The sequence below is a fragment of the Balaenoptera ricei genome, chromosome 2 (genome assembly GCF_028023285.1).
Source record: "Balaenoptera ricei isolate mBalRic1 chromosome 2, mBalRic1.hap2, whole genome shotgun sequence".
Taxonomy (NCBI): domain Eukaryota; kingdom Metazoa; phylum Chordata; class Mammalia; order Artiodactyla; family Balaenopteridae; genus Balaenoptera; species Balaenoptera ricei.
Genome location: NC_082640.1, coordinates 126,423,389 through 126,447,562, shown reverse-complemented (window position 1 = coordinate 126,447,562; position 24,174 = coordinate 126,423,389). Strand labels below are relative to the sequence as shown.

The window sequence follows — 24,174 nt, the reverse complement described above, 5'->3', positions numbered from 1 at the left end:
TTAATCAGTCATCACAGGTTATACCTGAGAGAAATCAGTTATTAGAAAGTTAATTGTCTTCTTTGTACAGAGCTTGTTATCTCTGAGGTTACTAATATTGTGTATGCCTCATTCATCTTTATGTGTAAGTGAAAAGAAGCTCTTCTCTTTACCCAGTGCAATGTAAAAACTCTCATCTCCTTCCAGTAAATGGAACGCTTTCCTTGTAGACTTATTTTGTTGTTGTTATTCTCATGGAACGTAGTTATTTTCTGGGTTTACGGTAAACTTAGGTGAAAGATTGTCAAGTGGCCACATTTGGGGGATGGATGAAGTGTTCCATTCCTTCCTTACAAATTCACCCCAAGGTACACAAGTTTTCTAGGGATTTTTTTCCATGCAGAGAGCTGTATTAGCCCCATATTAGTTAATATTTATGATGAAAATGATAAAATTTATTGTCTGGAAATGAAAATGTCAATCTCTCATACCCAGTTTGTCCGTTGTGCTTTGGTATAACCTCAATCAAAATGGAGTTAATCAGGAATGACCTCAGAGGGTCACTAACTCTAAAATTAATTCTGGTTTTAATGATATATATCTCTAATTTATACCTAAAAAGTGTGGACCACCTGTGTTGTTGACTGGTTGTGATCATCTTGAGACCTAAGGGATTTGTATCAAGAGAAAATCCAGACATGAAGGATACATGTTTCTTTAAAGTGATGCTATAAAAATTATTTTCTCAATTGAATCTGTGATTCACTTTTTATTTTGTAAAGCCATAAAACTCGTGACTTTGAAATGATTGAATATATGTTTGTGATTTGTTTTCACTAGCCTCTTTCCTTATTACCCTTCTCCAATGACACCATTCATGTAGCGTAACCACAAGTCTTTTAAAGCACATTTCGTAGCCAGGGCCACATTTGGCACTGGGCTGTAGCTTTCAATGATACAGTTTTATAGAAAATAGCAGTATTAATTAGATATATTCTGGTGAGCTAGAAGTAAATGTTTCTGATTGTTGTCTAAAGCCAAACAGGAAAATGTAAAAGCAATAATAACTATGTTCTCCCTCATTCTGATATACCAGCATAGGCAAATTTTTGGCTGGAAAAGCATAAGTGAGTAATTAGATAATTGCTGCCTTGATTGAGCTTAATAGGAAACATTTCAATTAGGCTAAAACTACATAGAAAGGAAGTGGGTTTTTTACAAAGGGAAACATTCCTTGTCATGCAACTGTCAGCTTGTGCCCACACTAAGAGATGGGATTAAGTGGATCTCTGCAAAGGAAACAAAAAAGAAATGATTGCGGTAATTAGACCTATACTTAAACATTGTGTCTTCTGATAGAATTTCTTGATGATTCTAGCTTCGATAACGCAGCCCCTAGAAATGTCTTGCCTGTAACAAATTACTGCCTTAAATCTGTGGCAAAACAAGTTCCTGGAAAAAAAAGTTATGATTTTCTCATACCACAAAAACTAACATTCTAGAATTGCAGTCCTCTTCTCCAAGCCACCTGCATGCTAGCAAATAATCAGAAAAGCCATTTGGGGCTAGTTTGCATGGTTAATTGTTTCTCCTTAGCATACCTTGAGCTTATGTAGCTGGTTGCTGACTCAGGACTTGAACCAGATGTAAAAAGGCTCCTTTACCAGAGTAAGTGACCAAGGAACAGAGCTATTCTTAATATCCTGGGAGTTGAGGCAGTGATATGACCTCTCCAGCCCATCAACATAGGGGTTTTATCCATGGGAAGGGCAAATGGTTCCACCCACACGTGGTTAAGTTTGTGGGGATCATGTAATTACTGATGCCATTTCATGGCCCCCAGCCTAAGGCCTCACACATATAGACACTTAATAAATCATCAATGTTGTTTTCATATTGCTTTATGTGAAAAAGAGATTCACTTGAGCTCTTGCTAAATGAGAAATGGAGAAGCCACTGATAGAACACCCAGCTACTATGCTACCTCTGTAGAAACGTGATATGTTGCCCAAATCTTAAGGATCTTGTCAAGTCAAGCATAGGTCCCACTTAAGGTATGCTGAGTCCTAGGCACTGATGTTACCTGAAACAACCCCCAAAGCAGTTGATCCTTTCTGTCTCTCCTGAGTGGGCATCCTTCTCCTTCAGTGTTTTTGCTGTATGAGGGAAGAGCCCAGGTTAAGAGACAGCAGCTTGAAGAGATCATTAATTTCCTTGTATTGTGTGGTGGTGAGGAGCACGGACTTTGGAATAAGGTAGGCCCAGTTTTAAATTTGGGCCTTCTGGCTGGGTGATCTTGGGCATGTTACTTAACGTTTTCAAACCTTAGTTTCTTCCTCTGTAAAATGGGAATAATAGTATTACCTCTCTCCTAGGGTGTTGTGAGGAATTAATGAAGTAATGCTGGTAAGGCCTTGGCACAATTAAGTACTCAAAAATTCTTGGCTCTTCTTCTTATTACTAGAGGGTGAAAATTCTCATAATGGAGCAAAGTGCTTAAATGCTTTTTGAAGTCACTGTCGCCAAGGGGTTGCTTCCACGTACCCTTCTCTAAACCAGCAGCCAAGTTCATAAGTTTTAATGCCTTGTATCAGGGCCACCTCTTGCCTGCTTCAGTCTGGCAGAGTGTAAAACTGGTGTGAAGCTGAGGAGACAGAGCGAGATGAGCTGAAGCATTGCGTCAAGTGGTCCCCATTAACAGTCCTCCCACTTCTGGTCAGTGTTATTCAGCTGTCTGACAGATGACCCATCTCCCACTGTGATCAACTGCTCTGTACAGAAAGCAGCCCTCCTTGCTCATACCCAGGTAAAGCTGGCGGGTGTGTGATGTTCTTTCAGTGCTAATGACTAAAAATACTCCATTTGACTATTTACATTATTAGGACTTTTACATAAAACAGGCTTCAGATGGAGTTAACTTTTTAAAAGAGTCCATTTGAAGGGAAAACTGTATGCTGTTGAATAGAGTAATTTGCACTGATTTGTTTCCCAGCACATGGGGATAGGAACGCCAATCCTACTGCCTGGGACATGGCTGATTTTAGAGTCTTAGAATTAGATTCTTGCAAATCTGTACTTTGCAGTTGTATACTGGCCATGGTAGGGAAGATTTCTTTGGGGGATGAATTTGTAAGTATATCATGCACCACATACAGAATTCTGTCTATTTCTTTTTTTCTCTTTCCTCAAAACCAACCGTGATAGGTTAAACAGAACAAAAAATTCTGGCTCTCATTTAGTGTGTAAAACCTTAATTTGTTTTTCTTTCTTTGGGAAGGTGGCCTACTAAATGAGTAAGTGGAAGAGGATCCACAGATTAGTTCCATGGAGGGAGCTGGGATCAGTCCCATGGAGGGAGCTGGGGGCAGTCCCATGGAGGGAGCTGGGGGCAGTCCCATGGAGGGAGCTGGGATCAGTTCCATGGAGGGAGCTGGGATCAGTCCCATGGAGGGAGCTGGGATCAGTCCCATGGAGGGAGCTGGGATCAGTTCCATGGAGGGAGCTGGGATCAGTCCCATGGAGGGAGCTGGGATCAGTCCCATGGAGGGAGCTGGGATCAGTTCCATGGAGGGAGCTGGGATCAGTCCCATGGAGGGAGCTGGGGGCAGTCCCATGGAGGGAGCTGGGGGCAGTCCCATGGAGGGAGCTGGGGGCAGTCCCATGGAGGGAGCTGGGAACAGTGCATTTGGGGCTGGGGACGGCTTGTGTAGGTTGATAGGCCTTTGCTTCTCTTGAAGAGCTGATAGAGATTTTCAGTGTCCTTAGACTGTTTATGAACAATTTTCCTGTGGGGAAGTGCCAACCTGGAATCTCAGGTAGCAGATCCCACTTCTGTGGTAAGACTCAGGGGCTGTGTGTGCCCTAACGGACAGAAACTGCTTGTCTTTTCTATTATACTTTCTCCTATGTGGTTCTGTGTTCAGTACTGTGTCCTTTAAGAACCCCTTTCACTGAGAGTTCTATTTTATGACAGCAGCTTGACTTGCTGCCAGAGAAGCTGGAAATGAAGGAAGTTTAAGATAAATATCAACGGTGATTTTTTTTCTTGGTCACTCTCTCTTGCTCTTTTTTTTTTTTTTTAAAGGAGAGTCATATGCTCATACCCTAACTTGTCCCAGTAGGGGGTCAATTACAACCAGTTGGCTGTAAATCCAATCCAAGAAAAACACTGAGAGAAGGAACTGTAGCACTAGATACCAAGGGTCTCTAGAATCACTGTAAATGTTAAGAACGTGTCAGCTGTGAACTCAGGGCCTTTAAGCGATATTTTAGGACACAGCTCTTCCCAACATGGCCCCAGATGAATAAAAATTAGCAAGGCATTTTTGTATGGTTAGATATTTTTTTCTGGAAACTGTTTAAAGTTAAAACAAAGCTGTAGTTAAGACTTCATAAAAGACGTGATTAAAAGTTCATTAGCAGGCTGTCCAGAGTCAAAATTAAACTGTTAAAAACTGGTTTGTTTAAGGCATTTTACCACCGAAGGTCTTTAAGATCATCATACCTCTGCTATTGCTGACCTAAGCAACATTCAACATTCACCCCTTCCCCAATATCTAAAGAAGAAACATATATGTTAAGAGAGGGGGTCTTCACAAATGTTCATGGCAATAATAATAATTACATTTTAGAAATTTAAAAGAGTTTTGGAAATGGCAGCCCATGGAGAACCTTTCTGACAACATCTACACCTCAACCATTGCACTTTTAAACAGTTTTGAAAACCAAGAGTTAAGAGAACTTAATGTACTGAGGAGAACTAGCAAAGATTCTGCATTGCAGCAACAGTTGCTCACTTCTCGGGGGAGAGCAAATGGCAAAGCAAGCATTTTTGGGCTCTTCATCCAGGTGAGAACTGAGATCTAATTTCTTCATCCTGCACATACGTACAATATGAAATATGATAATTTAAAAATGAGGGCAGTAATGACCCCTTGCCAAATGGCAGTAATTGCTTTCAAAAAATTGATTTTTGCATTTTATGAGATGTTTGTCTTCTGTCTAATAAGCTTCTTTAAGACATTCTGGCAGTGTGCTAGAATTCTAGGTTTTCGTCCTGTTATTACCAAACTATGTGATATTTAGCAAGTAATTGAACCTCTGTAGGCCTTATTTCCTAATCTATAAATAAAGGGTGTTTAATTAAAGGTTTAGATGACCATTTCTAGTTCTTTCATTACAGAATCTATGAACACATTATTCATTAAACCTCAAATTTGGCAGTGAATCAGAATCAGCTAGGGAGCTTTAAAAAATACAGATACCTGGGCCCCATCTCACAGAAGTTCCAATTTAGTACGACTGGGTGAAGCTTTTAAAAGCATCAAAAAAGTAGATGTACAACTAGGGGTGAGATTGCAATAAATAGTTAACTCCTTGCCAGGTCCTTCTGTGTTCCTAGATAGAGCAACCCGATCTGATCAATTGAAACATGATGAAATATCTTATGCACCTGTTCCATTTTGACTTCTATATCCTAGATGCCCTTTCCCCTAGGCCAGTCCTTTGAAAGTCACATGCTTTCCTGCTGCCACATTACAAAATATAAGCATCCAATATATGAACTCACCTGTCAGGTATATGGTAGAATGGTGTATATACTAACTGATGTGTGGATACTAACTGTGACCTGTGTAAGAAGCATGTCCTGTTTTATCTGGCTCATGAAATTGTCTTAAGGGTAGATATTCAAATCTGATGGGGAGGCATAATTAGGGGATAAAGACGTATCAGGCAATTTTACAGTTAATCCTCGTAATCAGATAGGCATCCATAGTTCATTCTACAGATAAGGAAAATAAGTCTCAGTGAGGTTTTACCTCTCTTACTCAAGATTACACAGGTAATAAAATAGGTGGTAAGAATGGGACAGGTATGTCTAACTCCAGAGGCTGTGATCTTCCCACTAGGCCATGTTGCTACTAAGAAGGGAAGAAGTCCATTCTGCATAAACAGGGCTTTTCAGGTGTTCCTATGATCATTCTTACACAGGTATGTCTAGTTGGAGATCTAGACATAGATCCATGGATCCATCCATGGTATCCCCCAGGCTCTAGTCCATAATTCAAGAGTCCTTTAACTTGGAACTTTAGAAGAATAATGAAAAGGAATACTTGAGAATGGTCCAGCCCATATGGAAGAACCATGGTAAGGACATGGTAAGACCAGCTTTCATAAACCCATAATTTGTATCACAAATTGTTACTATCTTTTTGGAAAGTAATTTGGCAGTATATATCAGGAATCTTAATTACATTCACATCCTTTGACCTAGAACGTCTGCCTCTAGGAATATGTTTTTAGGGAATAATTATTGGTGTGAACTAATATTGAATAAAAATAATGTTCTTTAGAACATTATGTATAATAGGAAAAAAGTGGACAATCTAAATATTTAGTGAAGGTGAATAGTTCACTATACTTAAGTACATCCATATGATGAAATATTATGTAGCATCAAAAATAATGCTTATGAAGAGATTTTAATGAGGTGAGGAAATTTTAATGATATTATGTGAAAAAAAGATGCAAAACTGTATGGTATGATCTCAGCTATGAAAATAAAGGATGTAAGCATTAAAACCCCAAAATGTTAACAGTAGTTATCTCCAGGTAATAGGATTATAAATAAGGTTTATTTTTAAATACTTTGTATGCATTTAATTATTTTCTAAAATGATCATGTATTATTTTAATAACTGGGAAACACATTAAAATATACTTATAAAAATAATCATAGAATTTGGTTAAAAAAAGATTGGACAGAAATAAATTAAGGATAGTAGACCAGAGACCTGAGTTCCAAACAAATCTAAGCAAACTCACCAAAATGCCATTTATTTTGGTAGAAATCCTTCCTCTCTATTTGGGCTACATTTTCTCCTTGTGTCAAATTAGGGGAATGGATCAAAGTAATGTTAATGATCTTTAATATTTAAAAAAGACTTTACCTTATCACAACCTTGTTATAAATAATCTCTATTTTCTGATAAGAACAAAATAGAAGTGTTACCCAATAATTTCTCTGGTCTCACTTCTTTTTCTGCCTTGAAACAGTAATCAGGCTGTAGCAGAGATTCCCATGGTGTTTCAAGGGCACCAAGTTTTGTGACATAGGAAAGATCAATCCAGATAAGCATATAGACACATAAAGACAAATTATGGCTGGTTAGAAACTCTGAAGGGCTCCACTACTTAGTATAACTGGATCTGGATAAATTAGAAGGCTAACTTTCAAAGCATTCCTGGTATTGCAAGAAGCCAGTGGAAGTCTTTAAGGGCAAAAGCAAAAAATAGAAACAAAGAATACCCAAACAAACAAAAAACAAATAACACAATAACAAAACAAAACAACAAAGAGTACCCTACCCTCCAAAAAAATTCTTCCCCCAAACTCAGAGAACTGAAATTGGAAAGGAGAGCAGTAAATGGTGGGATAAGGAGACTTTGAGGCTTGCTGTAATATGAGATTGCTAACCCAAAACTTCTGAATTAGCCAGGATTCTCTGTAGGGGAGTTTACCTGATCTCACACTGATTGTGCCTTAGGCTCCCGGTAGAAGCAAACCCAAATCCTCTTTATAGGAAAGCAACCTCACTGTAGGCCTTTAGGATTCCCACAGACTAAGTCCAGTTAGATATGAGATTATAAGGATCAACCAAGCAGATAAGTGGGGGTGGAGGCCCAGCAGGGTCAGGACATTGGCTACATAAGAGGGAATGAGCACACAAGTGGATGGATTGAGAATAATGGGAATAAAATTTCTTACTTTTGAAGATGGATGTTACTAATATGAAAAGGGAGAATACAGAGTAAAACCTTGTGGTATTGAATTGGAATTGCAAGTATTGGTGTGAACTCATGACTTTCAATATATGTTGATAGACATAGAAATAAATACAAATCTAAAAAAGTGTGTATATAGATATGTGTGTGCATGCATGTATTTTGTTGCTCTGTCCACTTGAGAGTGTCTGAGAGATCTCAGTAGTAAAGAGCACACCTAATACCTAAATCTTGGTTTCTAAACACCACTCTCCACTAAAAGGAGAGGGCTCTTTGGAGAAATGGTGGATTTCAGGGCTGGGGCAGGGATAGCATAAGATAAGATTAGAATGTCTTATATCAGAAAGTAAGGACATGCTCAAAGAATGATGGGGATGTGAAAAGGACATATAAAACAGTTTGAAGGGGCTCTCACTGGCCAAATCTGGGACAATATGAGCATTAAAATAATGATACTAATGAATTCTATCACATTGAATAGAATAGGAAGCCAGAGTCCTCACTGATATAAATAAATGAATGAATAAATACATGGAGATAAGAGAAAGTTCTTTTTTATAATAGAATGCTGACTATTAAATGTAGAGGAAGTAAATGGGATCATTTCCACTGGACAAATTGCAATTGGGTACAGGCAAGCATGGCTTCTTTGAGTATATAAGGACATTCATCCATGTTTTAACTCCATATTCATCACTTGTTGGTGTAGGTGTTAAAATGTCTGGGTAGCCCCAATGAGAACCCAGAAAGGAAAGGAAATTCTAAAATGTAACAATACCCTCCTTTTTGGGGTACATTATTTCATACTCTTTCCGTTAGTCTCTTTCAAACAATATCATAAGCAGTTTCACATAATACCAGAGTAATTGCAGTTCTTTGTTTACAACATTGTCCCTTAAATAGCCTTGATGGGGCAAATGAAGAAGAGACAATACATTATACAGAATCCAATTAATTTTGCCACTCACTATTCTGAGGTTACTTGGAATGGATTACCCTTAAATACATGGGGTAAGAAAGGTAGAGGTAATATAAACCTATGAGGATAGGGTTTTTTTTGTCTGTCTTGTTTACTGCTATATATTAGCACCTATGCCAATGCCTGGTGTATAGTAGGCACCCCAAAATGGCCTATTTGGCCTATTTTGAAGAATTCAAAAGAAATTAGTGTCTTTAATGTAGGCTTAGAAAAGGAAACGAGTATGTTTCCTTAAATAAGGGGGATGTTATTTAGTAAAGTACATCTACATTAACCAATTAAAAATATCAATCTACTAAAAAATGTACTAGAATCTTTGATGGTTAAGAATGCTATTATTCATGTATTCCTGTGCTTTTTTTTTTGTATGTGTGGTTAGTTTTTTTCCCTCTGTGCTTATTTTATTTATTTATTTATTTATTTATTTATTTATTTATTTATTTATTTATTGCTCTTTGTTTCATGTGTGCAAGTCCAACAGAATGAAAATAAGGTTACTGTGTTGTGATTTTTGAATAATATTTTACTATTTTGGGACACTACAAAGTTATTCATTAAGGAGTGTTCACACTAAGAATGATACTATGAATAATACACAATGAATAATTTAAATTCTTAAATGAGTCACACTTTCTGTGATGGTACATTTTCTTTTTTCTTTTCTTTCTTTTTTCTTTTTTTTTGGCCATGTCACGTGGCATGTGGGATCTTAGTTTCCGACCAGGGATCGAACACGTGGAAGCATGGAGTCTCAAACACTGGACCACTGAGGAAGTCCCTGTAATGGTGTATTTTAAAAGATCTTCCTATATGACATACATTCTTTAAAAATGAGTTTAGAAGATTCCAAAATCAGTTCTACATTCAGTTGGTGCTGAACTTTTACTGCTGCCTATAAGCATTAGGATCACATAATGTTGACAGCAACAGACATTCTCCATGTTTTACAGGCACTTTCCAGAATATTTGACTATATTACTCCAAAAGACATAAAATTATAAGGGATGGCCAATAGAAAACTCAGAGTATTGCTTGCATGACACCAAAACAATCATTCAGTTAAGTAAAAGTGCAAAGAGTGAATTCAATTTAATAAACAAGCCTATTGGGTATCAAGTGAAGCAAACAGTGTTTTTTTTTTGTTTTTTTTTTTAAGTAGTTGTCACCATATATACCCAGCCTACACTTCAGGAAATAAATAAAAGGTAAGGAACGACCCCTTCTTCTGTGATGGTCTCATCCTGCAAGCCAGAAAAAAATGTCAGTGACCTTAAGATTGCCCTGTAGATAATGCTGTTGAGTTAAAGCATTGGACTAGGTCCGGGGGGAATATAATCAGAGGATAGATACACTGTCTCTGCTCTCCAGGATTTTATAGGGGCTATTTTTGGAAAGGAAATCTCATTGTTTAATGGAGAAAGAGCTTCCAGACAACAGGTTAGGAATTTTTGTTCTCTCTATTTGAATCTCTGTGGCCTTAGAGCTTGCTGGATTATGGGTCTGCAGATCCTTTGTCCCGCGCAAGATTCTCCTCTCTCTGTACAGAGAATCAAAAATGAAGATGTTAGCACTGTATCTAATTTACACACAAAAACTTTTCAATTGGGTTTTGAGAGCTTGGCCTTTTCTCCATGATCTGTTATTTATTTAACCAATGAAAAGATTATTTTTAGACAGCATAAGCAAGTTTTAAAACATACTACCTCAGCTGGTTGTTTAGATTACCTCACAATCTTCTATATTAATTTTCACTGAAATTTTTGGCTGACTTGTCTTCCAAAATAGTAATATAAGCTCTAAGGTAAAAGACTCCATATTCTACTTAGTTTGAATACCTCAAAGGACCAGGTACTTGGCAAATACTTGGGTTTCGAAAGTACCAGCATCATGGTTTCTAACCGGTTACAGCATATTGTCCTTTTATTGGAAACTGTCTTTTAAAGACTAAGAATAGCTGCTTAATAGCAGTGATCAATCAGTTAGCTAACAAAGCAATGATCCTAGCAACGTTGATGAATGGCTTAGGCACTGACATCATCTAACTCTCTGGGGAAAGGACATTTACTTCCAATCTAGTAGAGAATAACTAAGTCTAAATAGAAAATGATGTACAATATGCAAAACTCAATCTTCCAAGCCAAATAATTGTAGTATTCTAGAGCATACTGAAAGTATGTGGGTATTATATTTTATACTTTTATATTACATTAGATTTTATACTCTACTTTGAGGCATGAGTTATCATCATGAAATAGAATTTACTTATTTATTTATTTATGTGGATGAAAAAAGCCTCCTGCCATATCAGTAAACAAAGGATGTTGTGGCCATCAAGCCATCAGCCACTGTAGCCACCCCCAACTGTGCACCCGGAGGGGATTCAGGATGGGGAAAAGCAGGATACTGACCCTAGATAGTTAAGGTGCATATCAAAGGAATGATTTCAATGAGCCCAGACTCTTGCATCTTCCCATACTTAGAAAAGCACTAAATTCATGAACTTGAGATGTCTGGTTTTCTTAAATTAATAGTAATCTTTTGATGTTCTGACTACCTGGCTTTTGTTGCAAAGCTCCTGCATATCCTAGGCTCCTCCCTTACCTCTTCAGAGCAGCCCCTCAGAGCGATCTGAGAAGCTGTCTTCCAGGCTTAAGTCCTCAGTTTTGTCCGCCGAATAAAACATAATTCTCAACTTTTAGGTTGTGCATAAATACATTTACATGTATTTATTCATATACATGTATATACCGTTATTTATATGTAGGTAAGTATTATCCATCAAAATTGTCATCTTAGAATTGTTGCTGCAGTTCTGCCACTGCTCAAAATTTTTGTCTTAGAGCTGGGTTGAATTGCAGAAAAAAACAACTAATCACTCATATAGTACTTTACAATCACACCTTGATTGTAACCAAATGGTATCCAGCTTGATCATGTTATTGCTGATGGTTGCCTCCAAATTTGGATATTTACAAAATTCAAATTAATTCCCAAAAGAAAAACTTCATGACCACCAAGGGGAATATGCAAATTAAAAAAGGAGAAGGAGAGAAAAGCTCTGAGGACATTTCCAAAAGAATTCCTAAAGTGTCTTGTGCAAAGAGAATGTTCCTGATACGCATTTGCCTTAACAAGACCACGACTTTGAAGGAGACAAAACCTGTTTCAGTTTTGAAAATTAAGTAATATCTTTATCTTTTAAGTAATATCTTCTTTCCCTCTTTGGGAATGGTGTGTGGTATAAATAATACTGCCATAGATTATACTATATAACTGATAGTATCTAAGAAAACAAACTTTATTAAAAGATCCCACTTGCATTAGAACATATAGAAAATTATTGTGTGGTAACATTTTCCTCCAAAGGCCGTCTTGCTGTAAGAGAGGAGAAGTATCAACAAACATTCTGTTTTCTCAAGAATTTGGGAGAATTTTTTATTTATTAAAACACTCAGCATTTACTATGTGCCAGTGGGTCTGCAAAGTAAAGAAAATAAGACAGTCCTCCCTCTCTGATCAATCAAAATACCTTATTTATATCAAGAAAAAGAGAGAAAGTGTTCATTTAAGAATGAGCTAAATCTCCTCCTCCCCAAATTACAAAACCCAAATCTAAACTGTTGAGGACAGATTAGGCAATTGATCACTAGGTCAGAAAAATAAACTAAGGAAAGAGGATGGAACAAAGAATTAAATGAAGGTAGAAAAAAATTAGTGCCTTGAAAGCAAAGTCCTAAATAGAGAAGTGTAACATGTTTAAGAGAAAATACAGGTCATGTAAACATTTTGTCCTCCATGTGCACAAAGGGAAAACTTAAGGATTTTGAAAAATTCTGAATAACATTTACTCCCGAGTACATGTGATCTGGCTGAGAAAAAGATGTGAGAGGCTGTGGTGATGATTAGCTGGTGGGAAATGGGGCCCAAGGCCTTGCATCCAGCAGGGAGGCTGGAAGAGATGACTAGTGCTTTTCACACAAGGCTCTCAAAAAAGAGGATTAACTCACATAGGCAGTAGGTGTGGCAGCAAAGCAAGGGGAGCACACCTGAGGTGCAAATCCTAATTGAAACTTGGTTCCTTCTGAAGCCGAGCCTCTGCTGTCCCACCTGGTGCCTGGTGAGCGACTCGGCAATTTCCAAGAACCCCGGTTTGAATCAGCCTCAGCCTGAGGGTGAGGTCCTTCTGGAGCTTGGGATAGCAGGAGAGGTGAGATGCAAATTCTCTCACCATATCCTGACCCCACTTTTCACAGGCACTTCGCATTTGAGTTTTTTTCATCTACAGACCGTGGCTTGTTCTTGAGGAACCGCTAGTCATTTAATTTCAGTGATGCCTAAAATGTGGGCTAAACAAAATCAAATGATATTATAGGCAACAACAGAGAGAAGTCTGAGAGGTAACTGTAGTTTGAGCCTCGTGAAGATACTCGAAATAGGTTAGGGTTTGCCCACTGAAGTTTCTCAGGTCCCTTGGGGACATTCCAACCACTCCTTGCCCAATACTGATCTCACGTTTATATGTTCTCGTGTGACATTTACACAAGGGGGCCCCCACCACTTGTTGGGGACCTGCCTACAATCATTTCTTGGGCTCCTTGCACGTTCCTTCTCTCCTATGCTGCATGATTGGTGGTCTGCTGTACACTGTGCAGATGTTCTCCTGTGCTATTTCATGATTATTTTTCAAGTGGCCTCTTAGTCAAGGGATGGCAGGTCAGCACATGGAAACATCTGCTCTTACCATTTTTCTAAGCAAACAGCAGATGGCATTGCTGCTGTCCTTTTGATCTGGAGCAAAAATTCCCATGGCTAAGGTGTAGGTTTACATTGACGCTGCCTGGTAAGGGACTGCCTGAGGGTCTGCTTCCCCCAACAGTAGCACTGCTTACAGATGTTTTCTCTGGAACTCTCATTTTTAGTTTGTTTCTTCCTGGGACTCTACTTCTGCAGGGTGTCTTGAACTTTGACTCTTCTTTCTGTGCTTGTTGCCTCACTGATATCAGTCATAGTTCCCAGGTTCCCAGGTTTCTTCCCATTTGTCACCTGTTGGGGTTCTACTCCTGTTGCCAAAGAGGAGACGGAACTGTCAGTCTGGGTCACCTCAGGATTTGAACACTGGATATGTATGTGCCGTGGACTAAACAAGGTTATCTGGGAAGTAGCTGAACCACCAAGCTTTTTCTAGGTGCTTGTTAAGCCAAACAAGACCATCTTTTTTTTTTTTTTAAACATCTTTATTGGAGTATAATTGCTTTACAATGGCGTGTTAGTTTCTGCTCTATAACAAAGTGAATCAGCTATATGTATACATATGTCTCCATATCCCCTGCTTCTTGCGTCTCCCTCCCACCCTCCCTATCCCACCCCTCTAGGTGGTCACAAAGCACCGAGCTGATCTCCCTGTGCTATGCGGCTGCTTCCCACTAGCTATCTATTTTACATTTGGTAGTGTATATATGTCCATGCCACTCTCTCACTTCGTCCCAGCTTCCCCTTCCCCCGCTGTGTCCTCCAGTCCATTCTCTACGTCTGCATCTTTATTCCTGCCCTGCCACTAGTTTCATCAGTACTGGTTTTTTAGATTCCATATATGTGTGTTAGCATATGGTATTTATTTTTCTCTTTCTGACTTACTTCCCCTCTATGACAGACTCTAGGTCCAACCACCTCATTACAAATAACTCAATTTTCTTCCTTTTTATGGCTGAGTAATATTCCATTGTATATATGTGCCACATCTTCTTTTTTGCCACATCTTCTTTATCCATTCATCTGTTGATGGACACTTAGGTTGCTTCCGTTTCCTGGCTATTGTAAATAGTGCTGCAATGAACATTGTGGTACATGTATCTTTTTGAATTATGGTTTTCTCAGAGTATATGCCCAGTAGCGGGATTGCTGGGTCATATGGTAGTTCACAAGACCATCTTAAAATTACCTTTTTAACAGTTGGATTTGTAAAGCTTTAATGTTTGTGTTCCTTTAAGTCTATACCCATTGAACAACTATTATCTTTACAAACGTTGCAAATATACAAAGAAATTTCTTCAACTTTGTTTTCTAGTTGGAGTGCTAATGTGTTGGAAGAAAAAAAATCTTACATTTTTTCCTAGTTATATTGGATTTTCAATGGATATTTCATTGTAATATAACCTTTAGTCATCTGTTGTGCTTCTTCATTCTCTAGCATCTTTCTTTGGTAGGGGTGTTTCTTCTTTGATGTCATCAGTCAAGACCTTTATGTATGTCTTTACTTCTTCTTCCTAGTCTATATATCCTGCCAAGAGTTCTAGGAAGCTTCAATTTCCTCATCTGTAAAATGGAGATAATTATTTTCCTTATAGAATTGTTGTGAGGATTAAATGAGATAGTGTGTGCCTAGGGAGTGCTTTCAAAGTGGCAGTCATCATCATCTTATTCTTCATCATCGTTCCATCATTAGTAGGTCAAGGAGTCAGAAGACGCAGCTTAATCATTTCCCTGCTGAAATGTTGGGCACTATTATTATCTCTTCTTTCTCACCGTAGGTCCAAGTTTGATTGCCTTTTCAAGTATACTACTTGATTTCTTGTTTTATGTATTCCAGCTCTGCATTAATTTTTTTATATCCCTAGAGAACTATACTCAGATATAGTTCTTGAAATGTTTTTGGTCTTACGTGATATAAATATTATAGCTTTCTGGCTCAAGAATCCCCAGGTTCATACTTATGACTTTAACATAATATAGTAATTATCACATTTAAAGATTTATTCTAATCTTTGCCTTTGGTTTTTAGCAAAAGAAAAAAACTACAGCCATACAATTAAACCCTCACAGAGAGACTGAAATACATTGAAACATGCTGCAGAGAAAGTCCATGCCTTTCCATGTATTCTCAGTTTGCTACTCTCTCCTCAGAGTTCCAGCCCCTCAAAATGGCAGGCATGGGACTTCCCTGGTCGTCCAGTGGGTAAGACTCTGCACTCCTAATGCAGAGGTCCCGGGTTTGAACCCTGGTCGGGGAACTAGATCCCACATGCATGCCGCAACTAAGAGTCTGCATGCTGCAACTAAGAAGCCCATGTGCCGCAACTAAGACCAGGCACAGCCAAAACAAATAAATAAATACATATTTCTTTTAAAAATGGCAGGCATGTACCCACGTTGATTGCTTCTTGTGTATCAGGTGGCCCGGCTATGGTAGCTCCATTCAATTTAAGTTTTATGCAGCTACTAATGTCTGTTATATTCTTGCAAATCAGACTTCAAAATGGCCCAGTTTTTAGGGTATGTAATTTTTCATAGCAAAGTATTTGGAGGCTTAGGAAATATAAACTTTTAGAGTATTTGGCAGCCGCCTGAAGTGATTAGAAAAAAGAAATAATATGTGTGCCTACTGTTTTTTAAGACAAGTTCTCAAATGTAGAAGAGTTGTCAAAATGAAGGTCTTGGTACATGCCACTCTTTCAGAATTATATTAGCAAATAAAAAGGGAGGAGTAGAGGGGATATTTAAGAGAAAGTATGAGTCATAATTCTAACAAGAAAAGGCAGTCACCAACTTTGTGTGGAAACAATGTAGGAGCACGTCTGTTAACGTCTAAGTCATTCTAGAAGTTGGGATTACCAAGAGTCAGTAAACTTTAAATACTGGTGATTAGTTTACGTAACACTGGAAAAACAAATCTCCTTCTATCTTTCAAACAAATATTTCTGGTGAGCCCATCCCAGTGTTCTTTTATTTCACTTCCACTCAACTCTTTTGGAATTTGTCAAATCTTCTTATTCAAATGTTGCTGTTTTTTCCCCCTCATGTGTAGCCTTAGGAATAAGGCTGTCCCCGAAAGAGGTTTACCCATTCTTAGCTAACTTCTTTCTTAATTTAGTACCACATTTGACTTTGTCCTTGAAAATTTTGATTTGAAAATTCGATTTGCCACACTTCCTTCTCCTGCCCCAGTTAGGCCTGATCTTTATCCTTTAAATGAATGCTCTTACGCTGTTTCCTTTCCCCTTTCCCCTGAGAGCTTTCAGTTCATTTCTCCATTTACTTTGTTTCCTTCGATCTTTACAACTATTTTGCAATCCAGTTGGATCAATTTAACTGATTAATATTAACGCGTTATAACTTGTTGTACTTTCAGTTTAATTCTCATGGTAAAAACCGTTCCTCTTACTAGTTATGTAGTCTTTCCTGAATCAGGAAATTGGTCAGTTTTCCACTCGAGGTTAACTCCAAAATTGGCCCTGCCTCTCTCCTGAACTCGAATCTGCCTTTCTCATCTGCTGCTGAACATCAGTTACATTGGTGTCCCTCCAATGCTATAAACTCATCATGTCCCCGTGTTTGGTAATGGAACCACTCAGTTATCCTAGCCAGCAGATTTGGTGTTTTCTCCCGCTTATGCTTCCTCTTCTTGTTCCACATTCAACTGGTCACCACATCCTGTAAGTCAGCTTCCGGTGTGTTTCTCTCGTTGATATGCTCAGTTCCACGCTTATGTCACTGAATTCATTCAACCCCTCACCACTTTTCTCCTCCTCCATTGTTCCCGACTTACAACTCATCCCCCTGCCGTTACCACCACCCCACACATGTCCCACCCTCAGCTGCCCTGCCTCCTGCCACTGCCAATCCAAGATACACACAGCCACCAGATTTTTCTTCCTAAAATGTGGCTCTAATAGTGGTTTATTTCTGCCCCAAATCCTTCAGTGCCTGTCTGCTGCCTACTACCTCCCTCCCCAATCACTACCTGCAAGGACACTGGTCATTCTTCAAGACCTGCTCCAGGAAGCCATCCTTGGCTCTGCCATATTGCTTCCCAAGCCTGCTGACCATCTCACTTTACTTGTTCCTCTTGCCTAGTCTGTCAACCTCTATCTCCTGTTATAGCTTATTGTATTGCTTTCTTTCTTTTTGGCTAGAATTTAAGATCCATGAAGGTGACAACCATTGCCTTAAATATTCCTGTATTCTTCATGGTGCCCAGCATAAAGCCTAATACATGCTTGGTACTTGATAAATATGTATATGTTGAAATATATATATATATTTACATATATAATATGTATATAATTAAATTTTAATCTCCAATATCTTCACTTATTTGTTACTTTTTTTTTTAACATAATACTCACATCTAGTGTTTCTTTACTTTTGCAACACTCCAAGACTCAGGACCTCCCCTTCCCAACCAGTTCTTATACTTTGCACAAGAAAGTGGGAAAGAATCCCTCAAAAGCCTGTTATTATCACACTTGGATTAATGAGGAAATGCTGAAGGAACTCAGAAAGTTCATTTCAGTTTGCCTTGCCTGGCGAGCTTACATATTTACCTGAACTTTAAAAATCTGGAAGAGCTTTATTTGCTTATATATTTATCTCCTCTGCCAAAAAGTCTTTGAATCCCTACAGGCAGGGACTGATTGAGTATATTCAATGTGTAAATGTTGAATATACAAATGAATGTATAAATATAGACTGTATAAATGTAAAAGAAGCTGGACATTTTAACGTAACTTCTTTTAAGAGCTCTTTGAAGAGTAAAAGATTAGTCATATGACTAATCTGTAGTAATTTGTTACCTTTACTTTTAGTTCAGCACAAGGATACCTGCATGAAAATATTAGGTTAAACTACATGAAACTGATATTTGAGCATTTTAACAAAAACAGCAATTTTACATGGCTCGACCTATGGAGGCATGGAGTGGGATCAGTCTTGAATCACTAGAACTTAATGTTTGTACTTTGGATCTGTGTACATCTGGTTCTTTCTTCTCCCTAAACTGGTTTGTTATTTTACTTTCGATTCAGCCTATAGAGACAAAATGCTAATTAGTAATGCTACTTGTTAGTCATTAATGGTAACTATTGGCTTAATTCCCTGCAGTTATAGGTTCATATTAGTTCATAATTAGTTGGTTTTATTATACCAGTAATTAAAATAGAAAATTAATTATTTCCTTTTCTTTGATGTTGGCCTAAAGGTATATACATGCCATGTTATGACTCTGACTCAGTAACTTTCATGCATGTTGGTGAATTATGCTCTTAAGCTCATCCATTCATTGACGATTCCATCAGCAAGTGTTTCTGGAGCACCTACTCTGGGCATACGACCTCAAACAACATAGGGCTCCTGGCCTCAAGGAGAGATGGTATGAAAAGTGCCTGGCCTACGATCTTTGCTCAACTGACAGTCGCTGTGATAATCGTTATTGTGATGGTGGTCACAAACCCAACTGATAGTTAGCTATATTTTAAGAATTGCTCTTCATAATAAAAAAATTATTGTTATACTTTTTTTTTTTCCTTCTGACATTTTCATGACTAAGGAGAGTGAGAAGAATCTAGAGGGGGTGTCATTAAGTAAATGCTCAATTGTGACAACTTTAGAGGAATTCATTTGGATCTCTGCTCAAGGTGTGCAGAGACAATGGGATCTGGAGCCTCTTCCCTCTTTCTGCTCTTCCCCTGCTGGGCACTAAAGCACATGAGAAGTATTTCCCCTGTGAGAGCACGGCTCAAAACCTGTACCACCAAAACGGTCCTGCTTGCATCTGCCTCTGTCGCCTGCTTGGGATAGAAGATTTGAAGTACAGAAGTGAGTGTCTAGGGCTTCTTTGGACTCTAATACTGAGCTTGGTTGGTGGTAATAAAAACTAGAGTGTGATTTCAGGCCCCCAGTTATCGAGTAGATTCACTGTGGTCCAGCCCCTCATTTCACAAAGGTCTTCCATAGCCCACAGGGGAAACCAGATTGTGAGACAAGATAGCAAAAGCTAAACAAACCTATTGCCGCTCCTGGAAAAGCAGCTTAGCCCGCAAGCTCTAGAGCAGGACCCTGGAACACCAACCTTGGGCATGAAAGACCACATATTTATTTATTTATTTAGTTTCTGCTTTGTATATAAGTCATGTTTCCCAAAATTTAATTGTTATTGTTATGCAGTTATTCAGAAGAGGAAAAAGCTAAATTTTCCAGTATACTTTCTTAATTTTTATACTTTTTCTGACGCCATCCTTTGATTTTTATGTCTCTGCAACTTTGTAATTTAAAAAAATCAAGGCTGAATGAACTCTAAAGGCCTTTGTTCTTATTAGATTTATTAATCCTGCTTTATTGAGAAGACTTGACCCCGTGGTTGCATTATCTTGGGATCAGGATATATTTCCCTATATTTTCTTTGATATATGTACAGTAAAATACCAGACCCTAAAATAAAATCCCTTGCTGGGCCTCTTCACCCTGGGAAAGAATACACTTTATGGCCAGATGGAATGGCATCATGTCTCACTGCTGGGGTAGCACAGAAAGGACAACATCACTGAACGCTATCCATTCTCATTCAGCGGAGCCTCCTTAGTTTTGTCAGGTGCTGTAACTTGGACCCAACACTGAGCTGCAGCTCAGGAGACAAAACAGTTGGAAAACTTGGGGAAAGGCTCTAAGGGTCAGTGAAATTTACTGTGGGCAGCTGCTGCTTCAAAGCCACTCTCTGTGCAGAAGCCTATTAAGAAGTAGTAGGTTACGTTCCTGCCGTTTCCCCCAGCATGATGGATGATGCTCTGAAAAGAGAAAAGACTTCCTGTTCCACAGAGGTGGCTTTCCTCTAAGCCTGCCTCACTGTGTTTCTCAGGCTCTCTCCGTTCCGTTTCTAACCATTGAATTCACTGCTCCACTACATTTAATAATAACCTGGATTTGTCAGGAATGACTGACTGTGACTCACCAGTGACTGCTTGTCAATCAGCAGGACCTCCCACTCTCAGACAAGGGGCTTAGCTGTGCTGCCCGTGCAGGGGAGAAGCTCTGTGAGGGAAAAGAATCAGGTTGCATATGGTCGAATAACAGAAGAAGAAGTGGCTTCAGCGTTTGCTTGACCTCCTTTGCCTTCAGAAGCATTTTCACTTTACCTCATGTAAAGAAATTATTCCTCCCTGGCCTTCTCTCAGGCCCTGGTAATTGCCAAGCTCACTCCTACCACAATTGTACAGGCTGTTCCCTCGACTATGCATGCTTTTCCCTCCTTGCTTTGCTTTCTTAACTGCTACTCATCTTTCCATTCTCAGATTATGAGAGAATCCCACCCCCCGCCCCCGCCGCCCACTTCTTGCTTAGGTCAGAGCTCCCAGCTCAAGATGTCCATAGGACAATGTCCCTTCCTTGACCGCAGAGTTTCAGTGACCATTCAATGGATGTCTTTCTCACGCTCTATGTTATTAAGTACTATGGGTCTGTCTGTCTGTCTGTCTCTCCCTCCCCTCTCCACCCCCACACACCATTGCACAATGCCTGTCCTCCCTGCCCCAACTTCAGGTTCCTCAAGGACAGGGATGGTGGCTCCCAGTCTCTATCATTTTTACTTCCATTGCCCACTACTCAATGCATGTTTCTTGTGGCTGCATACAGTGACATTTAATTTCTCTGTCATTAGGAAAGCAGAAACTTGTCACTATATCCTTTCCACAGGCATAAACAGATACACAACATTCATGGTATGAGGTACCTTTTAAGAGCACAGCCAAGTTGCTTGCTTAGTAAAAAGCATAGCAACCCCTCTTTTTGTGGATGGGGAGAGGTGGTTCATAACTAATGGATTAAAAAAATCCAGTATTTTCAGATCAAATGAATATACATATTTCAAATAAATTCTCTCTTACTGACCCTATCAAGTAACGGTTACCAAGTGCTGGTTATTGTTTAGTACAGTCCTTTGCTGTTGTATGGAGATGACTAACATAGATAAAATCCCTGCCCTCATTAGGCTTATCATCTAAATAGGAAACATCAAATAAAGACCAGAGAAGAAAGTGTTCACTTGTGGGAATGTGAGAGAATCACAAACATGAAGGAGCGGAAAGTTTAATTCTCCCTCCTTCTACAGGGTCAGATCTGTGGACTCAAGAAAGATAAAAATGTAACTGACCCTTGGTTAGTGGTGATTTATATAGACCTACAACCCATAAATCTTGTGATTTCAGTCAAAAATTAACCCAATATTCAAAAGGAAAAAAAGTCAAGATTCCTTACAAGATTTTGGGGGTGGCAGCAGGTGCATTTTGTTGACATTTGTATTTAGCCAGAGCTAAGGAGTTAAGTATTTAGGGAAATAAAAATTCACACAGAGGTTTCCTCTTGCTGTATGATTTAGAGGCTTTGCATTCCCTGTGAAATCCCTGCAGGATCTTCTAAAGGACAGGTCAGGAAAGGAGGAGCACAAGGGATAAAGGTCTGGTCCCCCCAGTCCTCCAACCAGAAGGGCTCTGTGTTGAAACCTTCATCTTAGAATTTTAGAATCTCATTAGAAGAAAGAGTTCTGCTGCCATGATTCGCTAACTTTTGTTTAAACTGCAGAATTCAAGAATTCTTGCGCAGGGCAAATGACAGTAGTCAGTGAATTTGAATGTTGGAGGACAAGAATGTTAGTAAACTGGGAGGTGTGAGTATAATATGTAGACAGATACGTAGTCACATGTCCTATAAGAAAAGCAAGGAATTGATAAGATCGTAACACTGATCCACTGATCGGTGAGGACTTTAGGTCAGGCTGTGCTGAATCTACTCCAGCACACACAAGAGCTCTTCTTTGGGGTATCTGAATTGAGTAGAAAGAGACTCTTGAGCAGTTCCTTTGATCAACTCGGGAATTTCCTCTAACATGCCTTCGTGTTGCTTAGAGGTTCATTCTCTACGGTGGAAATGGGAGTTGTTGGAATGTCTGGGAAGTCATAGATCGCTGTGCTGATGGGAAACTCCCCCTCTTCCCTTTTTTGGATACTTTCTTGTAATGTTTCTTTAGAGATAACAAATGAGGCAGAAGAGCAGAGGAAAGAGAGAAGTCACCTTGAAAATGGAGATTCAGCTGTTTCTCATGACTGTGACACCTCTGAGCCATCCACTTTCTTACGTTCTACGTAGTTTCTATCCCAAACCAAAAGTATGTTTACAAATTGTTGTCAGACAGTTAGGGCTCTCTTAGAGGCTATGATTTATTTTTATGTTTAAGTATCATATTAAAATATTATATTAACTAAAATAAATTATATTAAACTAAATGAAAATATTATATTAAATGAAAATACAATATTTCATAAGAATATGTAAATTATTTGTCATAATTTAATGAGAATCTGTTAGAGTAAGAGAGTGGGGAATAAACTCAGAAGGAAAATATTTCTGGTCTAGTGTACTCTAAAAAATATTGGACTTGCTCCAGAATATTTTACTTTTATTTTTGATAGGAATAAATAGGAATGCTATAGTTCTTACTTGGAAAGTATGTCTATATATAGTGTGTGTGTATTTATATACCAAAACCAAGTGAGATTATTCAAACATTGGAATGTTAGAGATTATAAAATTTTCTGTAAATTTCACTGTCTCATGGGGTCTTTGTTCTTTGTTAAAAATTAAGAAATTTAAAGGTCTATTGACAATCCTCAAAAATAATAAACATTTGAATCTTAAATTATCAAAAATCATAACCAAGATTCACTGATCTGGTTGAGGGGAGATTCATTTTTAAAAAAATATAGCCTAAGATTTTAAATTTAGTAGAGTGGAAAAGATGGATAATAACTGTAGAATTGTGAATTTATTATGTTTATGTGGAAAGTCATGATGATTGTGATATGAAATAATGATGTCCTTTGATTAAAGCATAAATCTATTCCATAGGTCAGGATCAAAAGGCAGCATTTTCACCTTCAATTTGATCAATTCTGAGGATTCCAAAAGAGAAACAAAGCTAGCAAATATTAAAAAAAAAAAAATCAAATTAGCACATCTGCTAGCCAATTGATCCCTATCCTTTGAAAGGAACCACAAACATTTAAAACCGACTGAACATGAAGTAGGTAATTGGAAGACAAAGTCAGATCCCAACCACAACCATTCCTTTAACTTAGAAAAGCCTTTTCTCAATCTTAGAAACATCCACATGGGTAGAAAAAACAAACTCATCTAACCACACAAATCAGAACTAAACTGATAAGACAGATATAAGGAAATTGTTACCCTCCCCATCACAAGCAAGTCTGTAATTCTGATATTAGAATAGATATGTCCATGTTAAATAGTTTATCTTCTTGGAATGCATAACCAAATTATAGTTCTGGGTGAGCACACTGGGTGGGATTGTGTGATTATACTGCAGGCACTGATTCTACTTATATTTATATTCACTTTTGCTTAATACCTAAGTGTATTGTTTGAGTGTTGACAAGGTACCAAAAATGTTACTTTGTCCTTTTACTGCACCTCTCATGAGAGGATCTTTAAGAGCTTTACTCACATTAGTGTGTTATTCCCAGGATTATTCTTCCTGTTTTATAACTGAGGAAACTACTTCCCATGGATATAAGTAACTTGTTCAAAGGCAGCAAACCAAGTCTCTAATGTGGCTACAAAGCCGCTCCTGATTCCAGGGCTTGACTGTTCCA

General features: G+C 38.4%; 1 protein-coding gene and 1 non-coding gene across 2 annotated transcripts in view; both read left to right on the top strand.

The window, feature by feature from the left end:
- SLC25A21 (solute carrier family 25 member 21) overlaps positions 1 to 24,174 on the top strand; it is a 511,228-nt gene that overhangs the window by 186,000 nt on the left and 301,054 nt on the right. The window lies entirely within an intron of this gene.
- On the top strand, positions 15,678 to 15,750 carry TRNAR-CCU (transfer RNA arginine (anticodon CCU)). Its single transcript has one exon. It is a non-coding gene; the product is annotated as a tRNA-Arg (tRNA).